General features: G+C 45.6%; 1 long non-coding RNA gene and 1 pseudogene across 3 annotated transcripts in view; one reads left to right on the top strand and one right to left on the bottom strand.

The window, feature by feature from the left end:
- LOC135564642 (uncharacterized) overlaps positions 1-8,926 on the top strand; it is a 43,098-nt gene extending 34,172 nt beyond the window's left edge. The window contains exons 1-3 of one of the 3 annotated variants that reach the window (XR_010461174.1): positions 5,353-6,119; positions 6,824-7,026; positions 7,488-8,926. This is a non-coding gene — a long non-coding RNA (uncharacterized LOC135564642). Of the gene's footprint in view, positions 1-5,352; positions 7,027-7,487 lie in introns of those variants that run through there. The other 2 variants (XR_010461173.1, XR_010461175.1) reach the window with 2 other exon arrangements.
- Positions 5,353-12,020, bottom strand: LOC115110107 (neuronal pentraxin-2-like; annotated as a pseudogene).
- Positions 12,021-20,800: the final 8,780 nt, after the last annotated feature.

Raw genomic sequence — 20,800 nt, forward strand, 5'->3', positions numbered from 1 at the left:
CATTGACCCTGCCTTATTCAAGCACCCGTGGCTTGAAGAAAGGTCTTCAATGATGCTGTGTGTGTGTGTGTGTGTGTGTGTGTGTGTGTGTGTGTGTGTGTGTGTGTGTGTGTGTGTGTGTGTTTACAATTCAGTGTGTTTAGAGCAGTGATGTGACTGGCAGCAGTGTGAGGGTTTGTGTGTCAGTGAGTAACAGGATGGTCACTAAGTAGCCTAACACACACATAGTAGCTAATCTGCACACAAAGTCCAAATACATGCAAACACATGTAGAACATGCACAGTGAAAATCATTTCATATCATTTCCTATTCATGTGTTATAGCCACCATCTAAGGCTGACATTATGATCAATAATTTTGAAACTGGGGGAGATGTAGAAGGTTATTATTTGACACAGAGATGAAAAGAAAGGAAATACACAGTACTCACATTCGAAATAGACTTTACTTTTGGCCAGTTGAGCTTTTCGGCCTGTGCATTTCAAAACCAGTGAAGACAAGGACATAATCACACATAGAGTATACCAACTTTGACAGGAAAAGAGAGGAAAAAGACAAAGTTTGCCTAAACATCGACCTACACATGAAGTAAAAACCTGTTAAAAAATACAGGTAATTCAAAGAGTAATTTTCCAAACACCGGCTATAAGACAGTGTTTGGTTAATCAAGATCTGTCTTATTAATTTTCTAAGCTGTACAGTTTGCCACAACATCACATAGACCATAGAAGTGCAGACATAAGCCGAACAAACCAGAGGCAGGCAAAACACTGATCAGACTGCAAAATGATGTTGGAATCAAAACTTCAGCAGAGAAATGAATAGACATTATTTTAATATGGGTAAAGATACCTGGACAGGCACTTGGCACTAAGTCATAACCAGGGACAGCGACAGTGACGTGCGGTCAGGGTAGGCAGGGTAGGCAGTGTGAAGATGAATTTAAAAAATAACTAATGAAAAATAAATACATATAAATGTTATCAATAATTTAAACAATTCTGCATGATCAAATAGATGTCAGTACTAGTACTGCTACTTCCCAAATTTGCAGTGGTCTGGTACAAAATGTACAAGGAGGCCAGGGGAAAGGCAACCTCGCCGTGTACCTTTCTCCAACACTTCAAACACCAAACTCAATGAAAGGCATTGGCATGATTTGCACATTCGTGTTTCTACCTTATACTGCCAGCTAACGGATGCCGAAAGGCAGGTAGAGAGCTTTGCAAGAGGATGGTCAGAGCTCGCCCCTGCCTACGGATGTCACACACATTATCTGCTGCCTTTTGGTGGTTATATTAATTTGACTTCTAGCTAAAGTCAGCTGATTAGGATGGCTAACGCATTGCATCTGAAATAGTTTTCGAGCGAAACGGTGTGAAGACCAACACCTGAGTTTAGGGACCGACATCTAAAGAAGGGACAGAAAGTAACACGCTCATTTCAATCTGAGTGGTATCAACAGAAAGACTGGCTCTGTGGCTGCAATGCTAGCAGCCAGCTCTACTGCTTCCCCTGCCTGCTACTCTCCACCAGCGACAGTTTGTGGACAAGAGTCGGTTACTGCGACTTGCACAATTTGTCTACGAGAAACCTGTCTCACCTCCAAAGCCAGATAGCTCTTAAGACATTTGGCAGCTGGCGGATAGATCTGGCATTGAATGAACAACGGAGATTGAACATCAGCATGCACAATGCAAAGGTCAAAGAGAACCGTGAGATTTTGAAAGCCCTAGCTAATTGATGTTACAGCATGCTACCTAAGGTAAACAGAAGTTGGCATTTTGCGGCAACGATGACAGTGCCAGCACATCAAACAGGCCTAGGTGCCACTATGTGGAACTATTCCATTCCTTTATTGAATGTTTTTTTTTACAGTATGGTGGAAATGACAAGATTATGTTATAATGCTGTTTTTGCATCAAATGGTTGTTTTATGCAACATAATAAGGGGTTGTTAGAATGCTCATCTGTGTGTTCTACTGAGGATGGGCCTCTGGAAGATTTGCAATGTCTTTGGGGATACCGCATTCCAGAGCATGAGTTAATGTTTCTGTTCTATAAGGAACCAGGGAGACATGGCTCCAGTATGGAGCCATTGTGTAGAGACACTGGTCTCTACACAATGAGTTCTCATGATTTTACGGCAGATACTGTCTGCTGTGGATTATAAGTGTCTTTCATACAAATCTTAACCTTGTGACACATTCCATACACCTGTTGTGTGTCATGCAGACTGAAGGAGAATGGATTTTGCTATAAAATGCCGTGGCTCAAACCAGCTTGTTGAGTTCTCAGTGATCACCTCCAGGGGTGATTACCGACCAGCTCCATTACTGCACTAATTAAATAATAAAGTTTGATTGTTTTGAAGAAATCTTAAAAGTCTCTCCTTTTGATTACAATAATTCCAGCACAACAGTTAGCAACCCATCTAGAGACCGCCACCGTGTTTCCTTTTTGCTCATGACCTATGATGGAATTCTCAAGGATACGGATGCGCTCTCCTGTATTCCGCAGAACAAATTGATGGATATGGGTCTCTGCCATACCCAGATCAGTGACACAATGAATGCACTGGGACGGCAGTGACACGACTTTGATCGTTTCAATGAGCGATTCGAGCAGAAATGCAATTATCTGGGCCTGGCGCGAAACTCGTAGTAAAACAGCCGATCAGAGTAGAGAGGGGAAAAATCTACAACAACATACTGGACAATGTCAATGTTCAGATGAGAGCCAGGTTTGACCACTTTGGTGAACTTCATTTCCTTGGCTTAGTGGACTGCAAAAAGTGTGAAACAATGTCACAAAAAAATGGACACCAGCAAACAAGAGCCTGTCTAAATATGCCAAGTGCTTTTGTTAGACTTAAGGCTGATCTTGTCAGATTGTACAGCTCACAAATGGTACCAGACAAATCACCTGGACAGCTCCTCAGCTTTTTTGTTCCAGCGTGACCTGACACAGACTGTCACAAGGCAACAAAGTCACTGCAGCTGGTCCTCACCACACCAGCCACAGCAGCATCCATTGAGAAGTCATTTTCTGCACTGATACAGATAAAGACATACAGTCGAAAGCCAGAGCGATCAAGGACGACTCTCACCCCTTGCCATCATCTCCATCACATTGAGACCAAGAGACTTTGAAAACTGAGGGCCTACAGGGAGGAGCTTTACAGTTCAGTCACTGACGTCTTTACCCAGAAGGATAGACAAATGTACTTTGTTTACAGGTAAACAGTAGCGCTGTCTACTGTTATGACATTATATGTCTAATGACATTACATGACATTACATGTCTATCACATAGCCCAGAGAAGTGAAAGTATACATCTCAGTCAGTAGTGCTGACTACTAGGCATTTTGTGTGTGTCGCGCTGTCTACAAGTAGACCTACTTGCTAGCATTTGGGTCGCTGTCTGTGGTGCTGAAAGTTGCCTGTTCGCGCAGGGCTGTTGCGTGGGGCACAAGCGATGACAGCCTGTGAAAGCGTGTCTAATGATTGCGCCGCCTATCTGCTGCTGTTTGACGGTTGGTCGTGGTTGTTTGGTGGTTATCTTTGTGATCGTGTCATACCGATAAACACAGCTTTTATTTAAATGTGCCTACCCGGCCTCAGACCTCACCGCACGTCACCAGGTGTCGAAGATCAAGGGGGATTCCATACATTGAATTATATATGGGTGTGCAATGATACATAACGACGCATTTAAACCCATTGTTATTTCTATGACTTTTTACATTGAATATAAAGGCATTATATAAATAACACAGTTTATACATTTCGGTACAACTTGGTACCAATACCTATTCTGGTGGTCTAGAAAGTATCAAACCTTGTGCTATACCATATTGTGCAACAAAGTTAGCCAATAAGCTTGAGTAATACCACTGACAAAGTCTAAGACATATTTTCTGGATCAATTCAAGCCACACATTCACATTACTGGGTACAGTTATTGAATTTAAATTAGGTCATATCTATATATCTGTAGTTCTTATTAGTCGTAGGGAATGATTAGCCGTGCCGTACTACTAAGATACAGACGATTTATACAAATGTTAACGAGAAGGAATATGAAAAGAGAGACCGTAAGAATGCTGTTTTGAAGCGAGTTGATACCAAAAAATGTTTTTAACAAACCAATGCAATACAGACACGGTTGTGTATTCTTAATGTCTGCATATAAAATGCTGTATAAAATCATAATGTACACTTGAGTTATCCCCTTCCGTTAGACACAAGTCAGAGGATAGAGAAAGCTATAGATACCCAATTTGTTTAGCTCCTATTGAGAAGACAAAATGGGCTCCTAGGGCCTAGTGCCTGGCCACAGACCAAGTCCAAAGCAGCAGTTCAAATGTAGACGTAGGTATGGCTAGCCTACCCACTCTCTGTCCTGTAGCTCTGAATAAACTTCACCAACAATAGATGTAAAACATAGATAAATAAAACATGCAAAGCAAAACAACATTTCCCCTTGAGGGATAAATAGTCTTTATGAGTAGTTACGAAACCAGTGTTACTCCCACTTCTAACAATGTGCTTCATTCCCCTATTCCCTGACTCCCTTTCACCCGAGCTCCACCCGCCAATTTACTTCACAAATTCACAAATGCACAATATACTGAACGTTGCAGATAGAAATGTGATGAATAGAGCTCACATGATTCCTTAATCGACACGTCAGTTAGGCATTCCTGCTGTTCTACATAACAAGTCGTTCAGATAGAAATATGTTACCTCCGCAGTGTTTTCGCCCTACTGAACACAGCTCAGGGCTCTCAGTCTCAAAGCAGAAATGCTGATGAAAGATCAGCTTTGCCTATTAGATCATAATAAATAAGATTACATGTATAATATGACATGTACAGTTCTACTTATGGCTGGGAATTGCCAGGGATCTCACGACTGTTATCACGATACTTAGGTGACAATACGATATGTATTGTGATTCTCACAATTCTACATGTATTTTGATTCGATACTGAGATTTTATTGCAATTTGATGGTCCAAAGATATTGCTCTCAAAATGTCTGCTGCAGAGAGACAAGAGAGCATGAGAAATTAGTTTTGACCAGTCATGGAAATAAAAGCATTGAAAACATGTTGCCTCACTATTTAAAAAGAAGATGGAGAGCAACAAAAAAAACTGATTTTTGGCGCAGGCATAGCTGACTAGCTCTAGGTAAAGCTACCTAGCAACAATAACACAAAGTATTGCTATAATATCGTCCAAAGTAGTATTGCGATATGTAACTGTATGTAACTGTAAAATCCCTATTGATTTTTCCTCTATCACTAATCCTACTCTGAGACGCTTTGTGAATAAGGTCCCTGGCTCCCTTCCCCTCACAGTGAGGTGTTGATGCGTTTAGCAGCGCAGGGCTCCCTGGGCACCTTGATGGCTCCTCCGAACACCTCTACTTCCCGGTTGGTCCAGGGGGCCACATTGCCCTTTGCCTGGGGGCCGTGCTGGCTGCAGTGGGCCAGGCTGGACACCTCGCTGGGGGTCAGGACCCGCTCCCATAAGTTCCACTGGGATAGCTCCCCCACCAGGGCCTGGGACGAGTCGAAACGTCCGCCCAGAGTGTCCTACAGGCAGGAGGAGGTGGAGGAGTGAAAGGGGTGAAAAGAAGAAGGGATGTTTCAGAGTTTGGTCTGGTGGTATCTCCGGACTTGGCATTGCCCTCAGAGACTGGGGTTTGATCTTCAAGTCCCCCACTTCAACTCTGCATGTTCCTCTCATCTGCCCCCTTTCATTTCAACCCTGGGTCTATATCTCAATGAACAATAAAATATGTTCTCCTTTAAAAACAACAACCCCCGATAGGTCTATGCTGTTACTGTCTCTTCCACCAATCACTGCTGACCTCACCAAAATACCAACTCCTCCAAGTCTTACCTGTTCCTGCCCCAGGATGAGGACTCCCCCAGGCCTGATGTGGTGCCAGGCTGCCAGGCCCTGCCCCTCTCCTCTCAGCTTGCCCCCCTGGTAGGCCTGCCACGCCCCGCCTCTCTGGCTCCAGCTTACACAGATGTGGTGCCAGCTGCCCCGGGACAGGTTCAGAGGTAACTCTGCCGCCTAGGGGTGGGAGGACAACAGTGCGGGTTAGTATGAGTGTTAGTGCTATACTGCAGGTAATGCAGTGATACCGCATACTATATCAGCGTGCAAATGAAGTATTTCAAATAGCAACAACAGCAAATCAATGGACAATCAATCATACGATGAAGTGGTTCTTAGTACTGACCCTTAGCCATGTGTTGTACAGAGTATCCTAGACTAAAACTCAATATTATGTTAGATAAAATAGAGTGCTTTTAAAGTGCTGATATCTTGATGCTTAACACACTGTGTGGAGACATTAAACAAATGTCCTCCTGGAATACATTAAGGCAGTCATTTTATTACAGTAACATTTGGGGACTGCAGCATTACTTTCTCAAAGGCACGGACTGCACTTCCTCAAGGGCACAGCCAGCTAGGTAGCTCTCTATGCCTTCCAGGCATTGTATTACCATAGTGACATCATGCTAATCTACACTATACTCCCAGCTCTAGCCTAAACGGTGCTTTGTCTCTGTCCCAAATGGCATCCTATTCCCTATGTAGTGCACTACTTTTGACCATGCCTCCGGTCAAAAGTAGTGCACTGCATAGGGAATAGAGTGCCATTTTGGTCGTAGACATCATTCCACAGTAGGCTCCCAGGTACTGTTATAGCTACAGCTTAAATTGTGCTGTGTCTAACTCAGCGTGCCCTAAAATACTGCTACTCTGTTTCCTCCATTACCTTGTCGTTAATGAGCAGCTCCACAGGGGTGTGCATGCCCTGCAGCAGAACTAGCTCATTGGGCTGCTCCGCCACAGCGTAGGAGAAAGGGGTGCCGATGCCCCCTCGGCGGGTCTCAGCCAGAGGCACACGGTGAAGGCACGCAGCTCAGGGATGGGGTGCTGTACCACCGCGTACATATAGTTGGTACGTGTTGGGAAGGACAGCTTGTAGCCCTCGGGGTAGGTGTACTCTGAGAGTCCTGGGGTAAGGAGGTATGGGTGGAGAAATAGAGAGGGAGGGAAAGAGTATTTGAGTAATGAGGTAATTCGGTAGGGGGAATGTTGAATAGACTTCTCTTATTAGGACTTTGTACTGTCTTTTGGGGGTTTATGCAATGGCTACATCACACATTTGACTTCCTTCCTGCCCCCAGGATATCTCATCTCTGTTCTATGATACTTCCACTTTGATTTTTTTTTATGGTCATGTTCTTTTTTCTTATTCTGTGTCATAATGTGTTGAAGTCATCTTCATAGATTGATAATAAGTTACCTTTCTGGTAGATCATTTATGGTTCATTGTCCCCGACTCGTAACCTCCCCCACCATATCAGTTAATATCATTCAGGTATGAGTATCACTCATAACCATTGATCTTCTCTTACATCTAACCCTCTGCCCCCTCTCTCACCCTCCTCCAGGCCAGCAATGCGGTGGTGTAGGGAGTTGATCCCCTGGTCAATCTCCTGCCTGTGTCTCTGGGATTCCTTTCGCAAGGCCTTCCTCTCCTTCTCCAGGAGTTCCAGCTTCCTCTCAAGCTCTCCCTCAAGATCCTCCATCCGTGGCCACTGCTCTGGTCCATCCCCTGTCCGGGCCTGCCCTACTAGCCCTGCCTCACCCCAACGATCAGGGGCCTCAGAGAGCCCACCACCACCTGCCCTTCTTGAAGTCACCGCAGTTGCTGCATCCGTGTGGTTGTGAGAGAGCGCCAGCGGTCCGATATCTGACTTCATGGGAGGGAGTGTGGGAGAGAGGGAGTGTGGGAGAGAGGGAGTGTGGGAGGGAAGGAGTGTGGGAGGGAGGGATACCAGTGCAGTGGAGGTATACAATTGATCAATTATGTCATACAATGGTAAAATCATGCAAAATGTAGCCTACACAATTGCAAAGCAGGTGAAATATATTTACATGCGCGCCGCACACACAGTCTTGTTTCAGAGGAATATCATCTGCAGGCAGCAGGAGTGTGCAGCTGTCAACTGGTTTTATCATGGAGCAGCTCACAGAAGAATGACATCGGTAGCCGGTAGGGTAGGACAGACGTTTCAACATATCTACTAGTAAATGCTAACTAAGGCAACAATGGGTAGGCAAACCAGGTATTGAAAAAGTTTGGCACGAAGTCTTGGTTTTGTAGATTATTTGTGATGTGCAATGCAGTCATCATGAGCTGTTTGCATCGGGGGCATAGGCATGAGTGGGCCTGGGTGGACACAGGCCCATCCCACCCAATCAGATTGAGCAAAAACAGAAAAATAATACATTATTACACAGTTCCACTCACCAGATGATGATCATTTGAAAGAACCCTTTCCTGCAGTCAATGACCAAAAGCACCCTCTTTGGCCTCATGGGTGGAATGCTATTAATATTTGTCCTAATTTCATAATCAATGATTTTTTTTTTTTACTACAATCCGGTGTTTCTATGTCAAACAGCTTTGTTATATTTCAGTCTTCTGTGGTGTACATACAGTAAAGTGTAATATCAGGATGCAAACTAAACATTTTATACATTTCAACTCTATTTCTGACATGGTACAGGTTTTTTATTTCATTTGTATGTTTTGACAATGTGTATAGGTGTATACTTTTGTTTCAAAGTAGATTTGTTTGACTACCAAGAATCCCTCTGTGTGACCCTGATTAAGCCCACTGCAGTAATAGGCTAACTTCTTGTTGAAAGTTATTCTTGAAAAGGGAGAATCTCCTGTGTGGCGCATCGGTCAAAGGTACTGCATCTCAGTGCTAGAGGTGTCACTACAGACCTTAGTTCGATTCCAGGCTCTATCACAACTGGACATGATTCTTATTATGGTGGCAATTTGATGAAATAAATTAAATCATGGTCTTGAATTGGACTCAAATTCTTCTGGTCTCGGTCTTGACTCAGTGTCCGCCAGTTTTCTCCAGTCTTTCTCCGGTCTCGAACGCGACACTCACTAGAAGCCAGTTCGGTTTTCAGAGCTGCACTAACACTGTTTAATGTGCTGTGATTAATGTGGGCCTTCGTGTTAGATAAGCACTCTAATCTCTGGAGTTTGTTTTATTTTTTATTATGCATAATCAACTATGTGCAGCGAAAAACAGAAAAAAAAAGTGCTGGGAAAACAAGTAATTCAAAGTCCGCTCAGTCATTAGTCAGCCGAGAAAAAACACTACAACTGCAGCAAAACGAAGTGCAGTCAAATAGACACACAGACAATGCCACGTCTTATTTAGAGTGAGGCACATGCTGTAAGTTACACACAGAGCAGTGGTTCTCAACATGAGGTACTAGTACCCGTGGAGGTACCTCACCTTTCCACATGTAGTAAATGTGTTATTCTTTGTTAAGATCAGTTCCAACGTGACTGGAGGTTGAGTGACCAAAGATGGTTGGGAACCACTGATACAGAGGTACACCACTGATACAGTATAACAGTAGTGTGCTAGGCAGAAGCTGCAAAAAATAATATGATGGTCTCTGCTCTTGACAAATATAGGTAACTGGTCGGATGAATATTTTATGATATTTTCTCCAGAAGAAATGGTGTTGTACATCACATGTTGCTTGGCAGGCAGCTATAAAGCAGCTTCGTATTACTCTATCCTCCCCTCCCTCCTCCACCCCTCCTCTTCTCCTCCCCTGGGTTAGTCATAGTGGGAAGCAGAGGTGGCTGGAACAACACATTCTTCTGTGTCTGTAGATTAGGGCTAATAAATTATCCTACAACGTTCTTGTTTTGGGGTTTCCATTAATCAAACTGGCTAAATTTAACTTGAGTTGTGAAGCAGGTTGAGAAGACATTGTAATGGTGCAATAGCAACAAATGATACCAAAATATGTTAATAGATTTTGGTGAAGTAACTGATTGGTTCCTCAACATTGTTTTGAACTCTAATAAGCTATTGCTAAGATGGATATAATGCATCTAATCAATTTTCAGGGACAATAAATTAAAGACATTGATATACAGGTAACTGCCAAAATAAAGGAAACACTTGAGAAAATGAGGGATATAAAGAATATTGAATGCAGGTGATTCCACACAGGTGTGGATCCTGAGTTAATTAAGCAATTAACATCCCATGCTTAGGGTCATGCATAAAAATGCCCAGTTGCCCATTATTTGAAGTCCTTGCTATCTGGGATCCTTGGGACTTTGACATTAACCCCTTGAAGTTGACATTTAAAATGGTTTAGGTCAGGGTTAAATTCAGGGTTAGGTAAGGGTTATGGTAAAGTTAGGGCTATGTTAAGATTAGGGATTAAGGTTAGGGTTTAGGATAGGGATGTCCCAAGGATCCCGGATAGTACTAACCATTATTTTAACCATGTCTACAAAAATAGATCTCAGTGACTTTGAAAGATGGAGGCTCAAAGGAGCATACAAAGTTTAAAGTGTGTGTGTGTGTGTGTGTGTGTGTGTGTGTGTGTGTGTGTGTGTGTGTGTGTGTGTGTGTGTGTCATCAGATGTCAACCCTTTGGAACACTTATGGGAGATTCTGGAGCAATGCCTATGACAGCGTTATCAACAAAACACAAAATGAATTTATTGTGGAAGAATGGTGTCGCATCCGTCCAACAGAGTTCTAGGCACTTGTATAATCTATGCCAAGACTCATTGGCGCTGTTCTGGCAGCTTGCGGTGGTCCAACGCTTTATGGTGGTGTTTCCTTTATTTTGGCAGTTACCTGTAGGTGGTCATCTAACCTGATCTAATCCTGTTCCTGATTTCTATTAACTGGAAATGGTCTCAATTAAACAGTAAAACCACGTAGCCACACCCACACGGACATACTGCCATCAGAGACGTGAGTAGAAATTCAGAGTGAGTGCAATCGAGGTCTGCCAAGCAGGTCAACTGACTCACGAGACGTCAAAATTAGCCTATTCACTGCTTTATTTACAGATACAATAACAGTTCGTTTAAAATAAAGATATGTGATAGTGGAATTCAACACCAACATACATGACACATGTTTCTCCCATTCCCCCTTACCTCCAGTTTCTCTATGCGGTCTTTCATCTGAACGATAGCCTGTTCCAGCTCGCCTACAGCCTGGGCGGTGAGCAGCTGTGCCACAGACGACGACGGAGCACTGTCCCGGACCATGAGCCGGCCCTCATCTACCCTCTTACCTCCCCAGAGCCCCGCGCTACTCTCCGGTACTCTACGCCCCTCTATTCCGCTCTCACACTCCGAAAGCTTGCCTGACAGATCCCTAATGGTCCGCTGGTCGGTGATAATCTGGTCCTTCTGCTGGAGAACTGTCTGTTTGAGTTCCTCTGCCGTGGTGCGGAGGTATCCCCAGTCCTCACCCGCGAACAGCGACGGGTCGTCGGCTTGTTGCTGAAAGTTTTTGGGGTTGCATTCTCCGGCGGGGACTGGGGTGCAGATAAGTCTGCTAACCTGCCTAGTTCCACCAATGCCGTCTGAGCCGCTGGGGACGTGGAAGAAAGTGGGCGCTTCTCCGTCCTGCGTTTCAGAACCATGGAGAGCGCCCAGTGGACCCGCTCGCGCCACGGAGCCCCCGGGGAAAGTCTGCTGCACTCCAGCGTCCGGAGACTGCGACTGGTTGTCTGCCACAGGCTGCTGCTGAGATTCGGCAGCGGAGCCGGTATGGACCGCGGCGATGATGCAGATGACTGCTCCAACGAAGGCCACCATCCCGGCGGCCAAGATGATAACGATGAACTTCAGGTTGGCGGCGTCAGAAATCAATAGTTATGAGGAAAAAAACATAGGATTTGTCTATCTAGTTCAACAACACTGAAAAAGCGCAGAGTTTAAAAAAAAAATTGGCAGATCAAAAGATCCGTGAAGATATCACGAAAGACGCATCTTATGGCGTTGCTAGGCTATTAGTCAATACATAGGCAATGTTCCACTTCATTTAATAATTCGGCTATAATGAGTACAGCTACTTGCTCCAACCGTTTCTATCTCATCCCTCTGTTCTTTGGCTTCAGTGTTGTTCGGCTTCTTTATCTCGTTATCACAAGGACAACCAGAGAGAAAGGGAGAGAGTGTGAGAGGGAGAGAGAGAGAAAGAGAGAGAGAGACAACCAGAAAGAGAGAGCGAGAGAGAAAGAGCGCAACAGCATGCAAGTCTATATCAAGAGACGGGAACGGGAGATGGTAAGAATGATATGAGACGGTGTCTCGTGTCAAACAAAATGTAGATCGAGATTACAATAATTCAGCAGTTTGTGGTTTAATAACAATATAGTGATGAACATTCGATGTGTTTGTTCTTTTCATATGCTGTGATCGCTTGATGGTATGTATTTATGGCGAGGAATGCATAACCTAAATAACTAAACAGGACAACCCGTGGTACTGTAGTATCCTAGGGAATCACGCTCGTACAGCGGGTTCTCATCGTTCTCGTCAGGGACGATAGCACACAATCTAGCGTGCGCCCCTATTAGTCAAATACAAGGTTCACGGGAGAAAGGAAGACTGATGTTGTTTGTGTTGTAAGCGTTGGTGCAGGATAACGAGAAAGCGTGATAAACCCTATCAACCCGATCATAACCATGAGATCATTCCTAGCACGACCGGGTCATTTTTAGAAAAGGCAATCTCAGCTAAACACAGCACATAGGTGCAGAGTGGGTGTGTGTGTGTGTGTGTGAGCTCGCTCTCTCACATAAGTGACTGCAAAGGGAGATTGTGGTGAGAGAAGAGTAATAAGCCTAGGTATGTTTATGGAAAGCTTTTCCTCTGCGAGGGAATAGGTTCTGTGCTCTAAAATATGTTTCAGAGAGAAGAAAATGGCCTAGACTCGAAGTGCGCCAACACTAGGCTCTGGGTTCGCATAATAGAAGAATAGTCAAATAGGCTGACGTTGGCTCTTTCTCAGAGATCGAGGTTGAAGGTGAATTCAGATTAAAAAGAGTCAGAAAGGGAGATAAATTCAATGGATGACAGCCCAACAGTAACGGGGCATGAATCCGTTTTACATTTGATCATTTCCATTAATAGATCTCAAATATGAAGTATTTTAGGCTACAGATTATCCATAAACAAATACATATTTTGCCTGAATCCAGTCCAGGTGCTTAGCAGGACAGGAAAATCCAAATATTTTTGGGAGAAATGTCCTCTGGTCTGATGAAAAAAGAAAGAAAAAGTTTGGCCATAATGATCATCGTTATGTTTGGAGGAAAAAGGGGGAGGTTTGCAACCTTCTGGGCAGTCTTCGACCACCCGCCCGAGGGTAGAGCAGCAGCCATCGCGAGGATATCCGTTGGGAGTTGGCCTGCAGGGATACCATTCTTACCTTCGACCAGCTGGTGGACATGTCCATTCGGCTGGATAACCTGCTGGTCACCCGCGGACGTCCAGAGAGGGCTCTGTCGATTCCCTCTCCCAGCACCACCATTCCGGTGCCTATGGAGCTGGGAGGTGCTGCGCACAGGAAGACCGGAGGTGGCGCTTTCACGTGTACTATCTGTGGCCACAGAGGTCACACTGCTGGTCGGTGCCGTGTTGGCTCCTCTAGGGTTCGAGGCAGCAGGCAGGGCACTCTGGCGTTACCCTAGGTGAGAAGGCACCATTCTCACGCAGAGCCCTCTTTTGCACACATATTTTTGTTTGTTACTTTTCCTGAGTTTTCCCCGCATTCCCAGCAAAAGGCGCTCGTCAATTCAGTTTAGGGATTCCCATCGTTCCCGTGGATGTGCCCTTCCCCGTTCACGCCTTAGATAGTCGACTATTAGGGTCAGGGTTGATTAGGGAGGTCACCGCTCCTTTGCGCATGGTGACGCATGGAGGTCATACGGAGAGAATTAGTCTCTTTATTGTTGACTCTCCTGCAATTCCCATGATGCTGGGCCTACCCTGGTTAACTTGTCATAACCCCACTGTTTCTTAGTCACAGAGGGCTCTCACAGGGTCGTCGCGAGAATGCTCAGGTAAGTGTTTAGGGGTTTCCATTTGTGCCACTACGGTGGAGAGTCCATACCAGGTCTCCACTGTGTGCATTCCCCCTGAATATGCTGATTTGGCTCTCGCCTTCTCTAAAAAGAAAGCGACTCAATTACCACATCATCGACGGGGTGATTGTTCGATAGATCTCCTGGTAGGCGCTGCACTTCCCAGGAGTCACGTGTATCCCCTCTCACAGGCGGAGGTGGAGGCTATGGAAACATATGTCTCCGAATCCCTGCGTCAGGGGTACATTCGGTCCTCCACTTCACCCACCTCCTTGAGTTTCTTTTTTGTGAAGAAGAAGAAGGGGAGTCTGCACCCGTGCATTGACTAATGGGGTCTGAATCAGGTCACTGTGAGGTATAGTTACCTGCTACTGCTCATAGCCACAGTGATAGAGTCAATGCATGGGGCGCGCTTCTTCACCAAACTAGATCTCAGGAGCGCTTATAATCTGGTGCATGAGTGGGAGATGAGTGGAAGATTGCTTTCAGCAACACCTCTGGGCACTATGAGTACCTCGTCATGCCGTACGGGTTGATGAATGTTCCATCAGTCTTCCAAGCCTTTGTAGACAAGATTTTCAGGGACCTGCACGGGCAAATTGTAGTGGTGTATATTGATGACATTCTGACATTCTGACATAGGGTATCGCATTTCCACCTCAAGGGTGGAGATGGAGAGTGACCGCATTGCAGCCATGCGTTTATCCGAGGTTTTGGTCAGGTAGCGGCTCCCATTACCTCACTGCTTTAGAGGGCCCGGTGCGCTTGCAGTGGACAGCTGAGGCGGACAGGGCTTTAGGTCACCTGAGGGCTCTGTTTGCCTCAGGCTCCCGTGCTGGCTCATCCGGATCCCTCCTTGGCATTCATAGTGGAGGTGGACTCGTCTGAGGCTAGGATAGGAGCTGTGCTCTCTCAGCGCTCGGGCAGACCACCGAAGCTCTGTCCCTGTGCTTTCTTCACGAGGAAGCTCAGCCCCGCGGAGCGAAACTATGACGTGGGGGACCGGGAGTTGTTGGCTGTTGTCAAGGCTTTGAAGGTGTGGAGACATTGGCTTGAGGGGGCTAATCAACCTTTTCTCATCTGGACTGACCACCGCAATCTGGAGTACATCTGGGCGGTGAGGAGACTGAACCCTCGCCAGGCAAGGTGGACCATGTTTTTCACCCATTTTGTTTTCACCCTTTCTTACAGACTAGGTTCCCAGAACGTGAAAGCAGGCGCACTGTCCCGGCTGTATGACACAGAGGAGCGGCCAATGGATCCCACTCCCATACTCCCGGCCTCCTGCCTGGTGGCGCCGGTAGTGTGGGAGCTGGACGCGGACATTGAGTGGGCGTTGCGTACAGAGCCCACTCCCTTCCAGTGTCCTGCTGGGCGTCTGTACGTTCCTGGGCGTCTGCTGTCCGTGACCGGCTGATCTATTGGGCCATCACGTCACCCTCCTCTGGTCATCCAGGCATCGGTCGGACGGTGCGCTGTCTGAGCGGGAAGTACTGGTGGCCCACTTTGGCTAAGGACGTGAGGGTTTATGTTTCTTCCTGTTCAGTGTTCGCCCAGTGTAAGGCCCCTAGGCACCTGCCCAGAGGTAAGTTACACCCCTTACCCGTTCCACAGCGGCCATGGTCACATATGTCGATCAATTTCCTGACCGATCTTCCCCCATCACAGGGAAACACCACGATCCTGGTCGTTGTGGATCGTTTCTCTAAGTCCCGCCGTCTCCTCCCTCTGCCCGGTCTCCCTACGACCCTACAGACTGCGGAGGCCTTGTTTACGCACATCTTCCAGCACTATGGGGTGCCTGAGGATATAGTGCCTGATCGAGGCCCCCAGTTCACTTCAAGGGTCTGGAAGGCGTTCATGGAACGTCTGGGGGTCTCGGTCAGCCTTGCCTCAGGTTTTCACCCCGAGAGTAATGGGCAGGTGGAGAGAGTAAACCAGGATGTGGGTAGGTGTCTGAGGTCCTATTGCCAGGACCGGCCGGGGGAGTGGGTAGCGTTCGTGCCCTGGGCAGAGATGGCCCAGACCTCGCTCCGCCACTCCTCCACTAACCTCTCCCCCTTTCAGTGTGTATTGGGGTATCAGCCGGTTCTGGCTCCTTGGCATCAGAGTCAGACCGAAGCTCCTGCGGCGGACAACTGGTTCCGGCGTGCAGAGGAGACATGGGACGCCGCCCATGTTCATCTTCAGCGCGCCGTGCTGTGCCAGAAAGTTGGCGCAGACCGTCACTGTAGTGAGATCCTGGTGTTTGCACCGGGGGACCGGGTCTGGCTCTCAACCCAAAACCTGCCCCTCCGCCTGCCCTGCCAGAAGTTGGATCCGCGGTTTGTGGGGGCATTTAAAGTCCTGAGGAGAGTGAACGAGGTTTGTTACAGATTACAGGTTCCCCCCGATTACCGCATTAACCCCTCGTTCCATGTGTCTCTCCTTAGGCCGGTGGTGGTTGGCCCGCTCCAGGAGTCTGAGGTGTGGGAGGTTACTCCGCCCCCTCTGGACATCGAGGGGGCCCCGGCGTACTCCGTTCATTCCATACTGGATTCGAGATGTCGAGCGAGGGGCCTTCAGTACCTCGTGGACTGGGAGGGGTATGGTCCGGGGGAGAGATGCTTGGTTCTGGTAGAGGACGTGTTGGATCCTTCCCTGCTGCGAGAGTTCCACCGTCTCCATCCGGATCGCCCTGCGCATTGTCCCCCGGGTCGTCCCCGAGGCTGGTGTCGAACGCACAGCTGGAGCCGCACATCGGGGGGGGGGGGGTGCCTCTCATCACTGTTGATGCCTCTCCTTGTTCGGGCGGTGCTCGGCGGTCTTCTAGCCATCGTTGATACATTTTCTATTTTCCATTTGTCTTGTCTTGTTTTCCCACACACCTGGTTCTCATTTCCCTCATTATGTGTTGTGTATTTAACCCTCTGTTACCCCCATGTCTGTGTGTGGTATTGTTTATTCTGTTTCATGTTATGCGCACGTTAGTTTTTTGCGCTGTTGTCATTTCGTGTTCACTTTGCCGTGTGCTTTTGGTTCGCCTAAATAAAAGGCTCCGTTGGCAACCCAATATCGGCTCTCCTGCACCTGACTCCTTACAGCCGTTTACGCATACCTGACAGTGGGAAGCTTGTGGAAGGCTACCCGAAACGTTTGACCTGAGTTAAAAAATGTAAAGGCAATGCTACCAAATACTGAGTGTATGTAAACTTCTGACCCACTGGGAATGTGAAGAATAAAAATATATCTGAAATAAATCATTATCTCTACTATTATTCTGACATTTCATATTCTTAAAATAAAGTGGTGATCCTAAATGACCTAAGACAGGGAATATATACTTGAATTAAATGTCAGGAATTGTGAAAAACTGAGTTTAAAGATGTATGTAAATGTCCAACTTCAAGTGTATATCCTACCAACTGGACATGACAAACTGTAATATCTTATGTTTCACTGAGTCGTGGCTGAACGACAACATGAATAACATACAGCTGATGGGTTATACACTGCGTCAGCAGGATAGAACAGCAGCCTCTGGTAAGACAAGCGGTGGCAGTCTATGTATATTTGTAGACAACAGCTGTTGTACGATATCTATGGAAGTCTCGAGGGTTTGCTCGCCTGAGGTAGAGTATCTCATGATAAGCTGTAGACCACACTATCTACCAAGAGAGTTTTCATCTGTATTTTTTGTAGCTGTCTACATACCACCACAGACAGATGCTGGCACCAAGACTGCACTCAATGAGCTGTATACCGCCATAAGGAAACAAGAAAATGCTCATCCAGAGGTGGCGCTCCTAGTGGCCGGGGACTTTAATGCAGGGAAACTTAAATCCGTTTGACCTAATTTCTATCAACATGTAAATGTGCAACCAGAGGGAAAAAACTATATACCACCTTTACTCCACAAACAAAGACACGTGCAAAGCTCTCCCTTGCCCTCAAGTTGGCAAATCTGACCATAATTCTACCCTCCTGATTCCTGCTTACAGGCAACAATTAAAGCAGGAAGCACCAGTGACTCAGTCAATAAAAAAGTGGTCAGATTAAGCAGATGCTAAGCTACAGGACTGTTTTGCTAGGACAGACTGGAATATGCTCTGGGATTCTTCCAATGGCATTGAGGAGTACACCACATCAGTCACTGAATTCATCAATAAGTGCATCGATGATGTCGTCTCCACAGTGACTGTACGTACATACTCCAATCAGAAGTCATGGATTACAGGCAGCATCTGGACTGAGCTAAAGGGTACTTGCATTGCCTCCCCCTCTTTTATACGCTGCTGCTACTCTCTGTTATTATCTATGTATAAGTCACTTTAATAACTCTACCCACATGTATATATTACCTCAATTACCTCGACTAACTGGTGCCCCCACACATTGACTCTGTACTGGTACCTCCTATATATAGCCTGGCTATTGTTATTTTACTGCTGCTCTTTAATTATTTGTTAGTTTATTTCTTGTTTTTTTTTAGGTATTTTTCTTAAAACTGAACTGTTGGTTAAGGGCTTGTAAATAAGCATTTCACTGTAAGGTTGTATTCGGCGCATATGACAAATAAAATTTGCTTTGATTTGATGAATCTACACATGTTACAACATAGAGGGAATTCTATTAACATGAGCCACAGTGCACCCAGCTATGGCCGTGGTGTGAACAGGCAAAATCGTTGAGTGAGGAGTTCCCATCTCAAATGTAACAGTAATCTTCTCCGCTCTGTCATCTTGTCAACAAGGTAATGTTGTGCATGGTCCAGAAACATAAAACATCTATTTTCCATAAAAAATATGTTTGAATTCTCAAACTAGTTTTCATTTCTAAGGCAGATAAAGCATTTTTGTCCAAAATAATCCCTTTTGCATGTAAAAACACATAATTATACTTATTATTCCACATGCTTAATCTACATAACTTTTGCTTTGAGCCATCTTCGCCATGGGCTTTGAACGGGGCACCTGGGTCACACCCAGGAGTCAGCCTGGTTCTAAAACTTATGCAATCACTTGGTACAAACTCCTCCCACTGGGGCAATCCGTGCCAGATAATCGAATCCCCTCAATATCTCATGTGAAGGGGTCCAAAAACACATGTTTGCACATCATTCCACATTTGAAATTTCACTTGCACATGATTTGCCTAGCGGTTCATTTCTTTTTTTGCTGAGTTTAGTTATATGTATTGCTGTATTCCTATATCTGTAGGCAGCCTTTAGGGTTCCATTGAAACTGTGAAGGGTTTTAGTGTAGGGCAGGGGTAGGGAAACCTTTTGGCTCGAGGAACACGTCGGGATTTTGAAATTCAACGGAGGGCCACATTTTTGGGGGGACTAATTGTTTGTTAAACTCAATTTGTGGGATCCTCCCGAGTGGCGCAGCAGTCTAAGGCACTGCTATATGTATTGCTGCTGCAAATATCTATATCTGTAGGCAGCCTTTAGGGTTCCATTCAAACTGTGAAGGGTTTTAGTGTAGGGCAGGGGTGGGGAAACCTTTTGGCTCGAGGGCCACATTTTTGGGGGGACTAATTGTTTGTTAAAATCATTATTATTATTTTTTTAATGTCTCGCAAGCCGTATTGAAGTGCCCGGCAGGCCATACTTTTCCCCACCCTTGTTGTAGGGTATGCTAAAGCGCCGCTGCGAGAGAGTCAATGATGTTTAAAATTCCAGTCATGTCTCCGGTGGTTTTATGGTGCCACCTAGTGTACAAATAGCCATCAGACAGACAGACCATGATTACTGTGCCACTAGTTTTATGAGAGCTCAAGGGCCTTCTCTCTTGCTCTCTCACTCTCTCACTTTCTCTCTCTCCCCCACTTTCAGCTTTCTCTCTCTGTCAGACCTCTTTCTCTCTCAGTTCTCTCTCTTCTCTTTCCCTTCTGTTGTTTCTTTAACTCTCTCCATCTCTTCTTCTCTCATTATATCTCTCTCTGCCCCTCAACTATATCTCTCTCTGCCCCTCTCAACTTCTCCCCCCCTTTCCCACCAACATCTTTCTTTCTTTCGTTTCCTCTGATTTTTTAAAATCATGTTACTTAGATTTTAAGACAATCAAACAACCTCCTGGAAAATACACACATAATCAACATGTACACATGAACTATTTACATGAAACTGTGCCTTGTAGGTTACTGAAGAAAGGACTAGTACTACACTACCTGTAAACAAAAGTGAGTTATAACTAAATATCAAATTTACAACAAAATGTATAGTCAACTTTGTAAATACAATTCAGGGATGGCCACAACTGCTCTTGTGAAGCTACAGGTTTATGCAGGATTTTTTGTTCAAGCCCAGTTCTACCACACCTGATTCTACTATTATTGTGTGTGTAGCACTGCTTGATCAGAAAAGCCTGCATAACGCTGTGGATCATCAAGAACAATGTTGATAACTCCTGTCATCATCAGCATTTTTAACCATAACATTTTTTACATTTTTTTTTGTATACAATCTACATTAAGAATCTTCCCACTGGTCCAAAATGTGTGGAACCGCAGGTTCAATGGAGAGCCAACGTGTGGCACACACCTTGGTTATCTGTAAAGGTTTCTCTCCCCAGTTGATGGTCTCATATAAGGCCTTGTAGGCCTCCCTGCGCTTTGGAGACACATAAAACCAGTTATAAGTCTCTCGTACCAAGTACTCCACACTACGGGGGATGGTGTCATTGGAAGCATGACTTACAGCAAGCTGTAGAGAGTGGCACACACAGCGAATAAGAACCAGATATTTGAGGCCATACGCCTCCTTCAGCACTTTATGGACCCCATTGTTAATCCCCGTCATAACAGAGGCATTGTCAGTCCCTAT

The sequence above is a fragment of the Oncorhynchus nerka genome, linkage group LG26 (assembly GCF_034236695.1).
Source record: "Oncorhynchus nerka isolate Pitt River linkage group LG26, Oner_Uvic_2.0, whole genome shotgun sequence".
NCBI lineage: Eukaryota > Metazoa > Chordata > Actinopteri > Salmoniformes > Salmonidae > Oncorhynchus > Oncorhynchus nerka.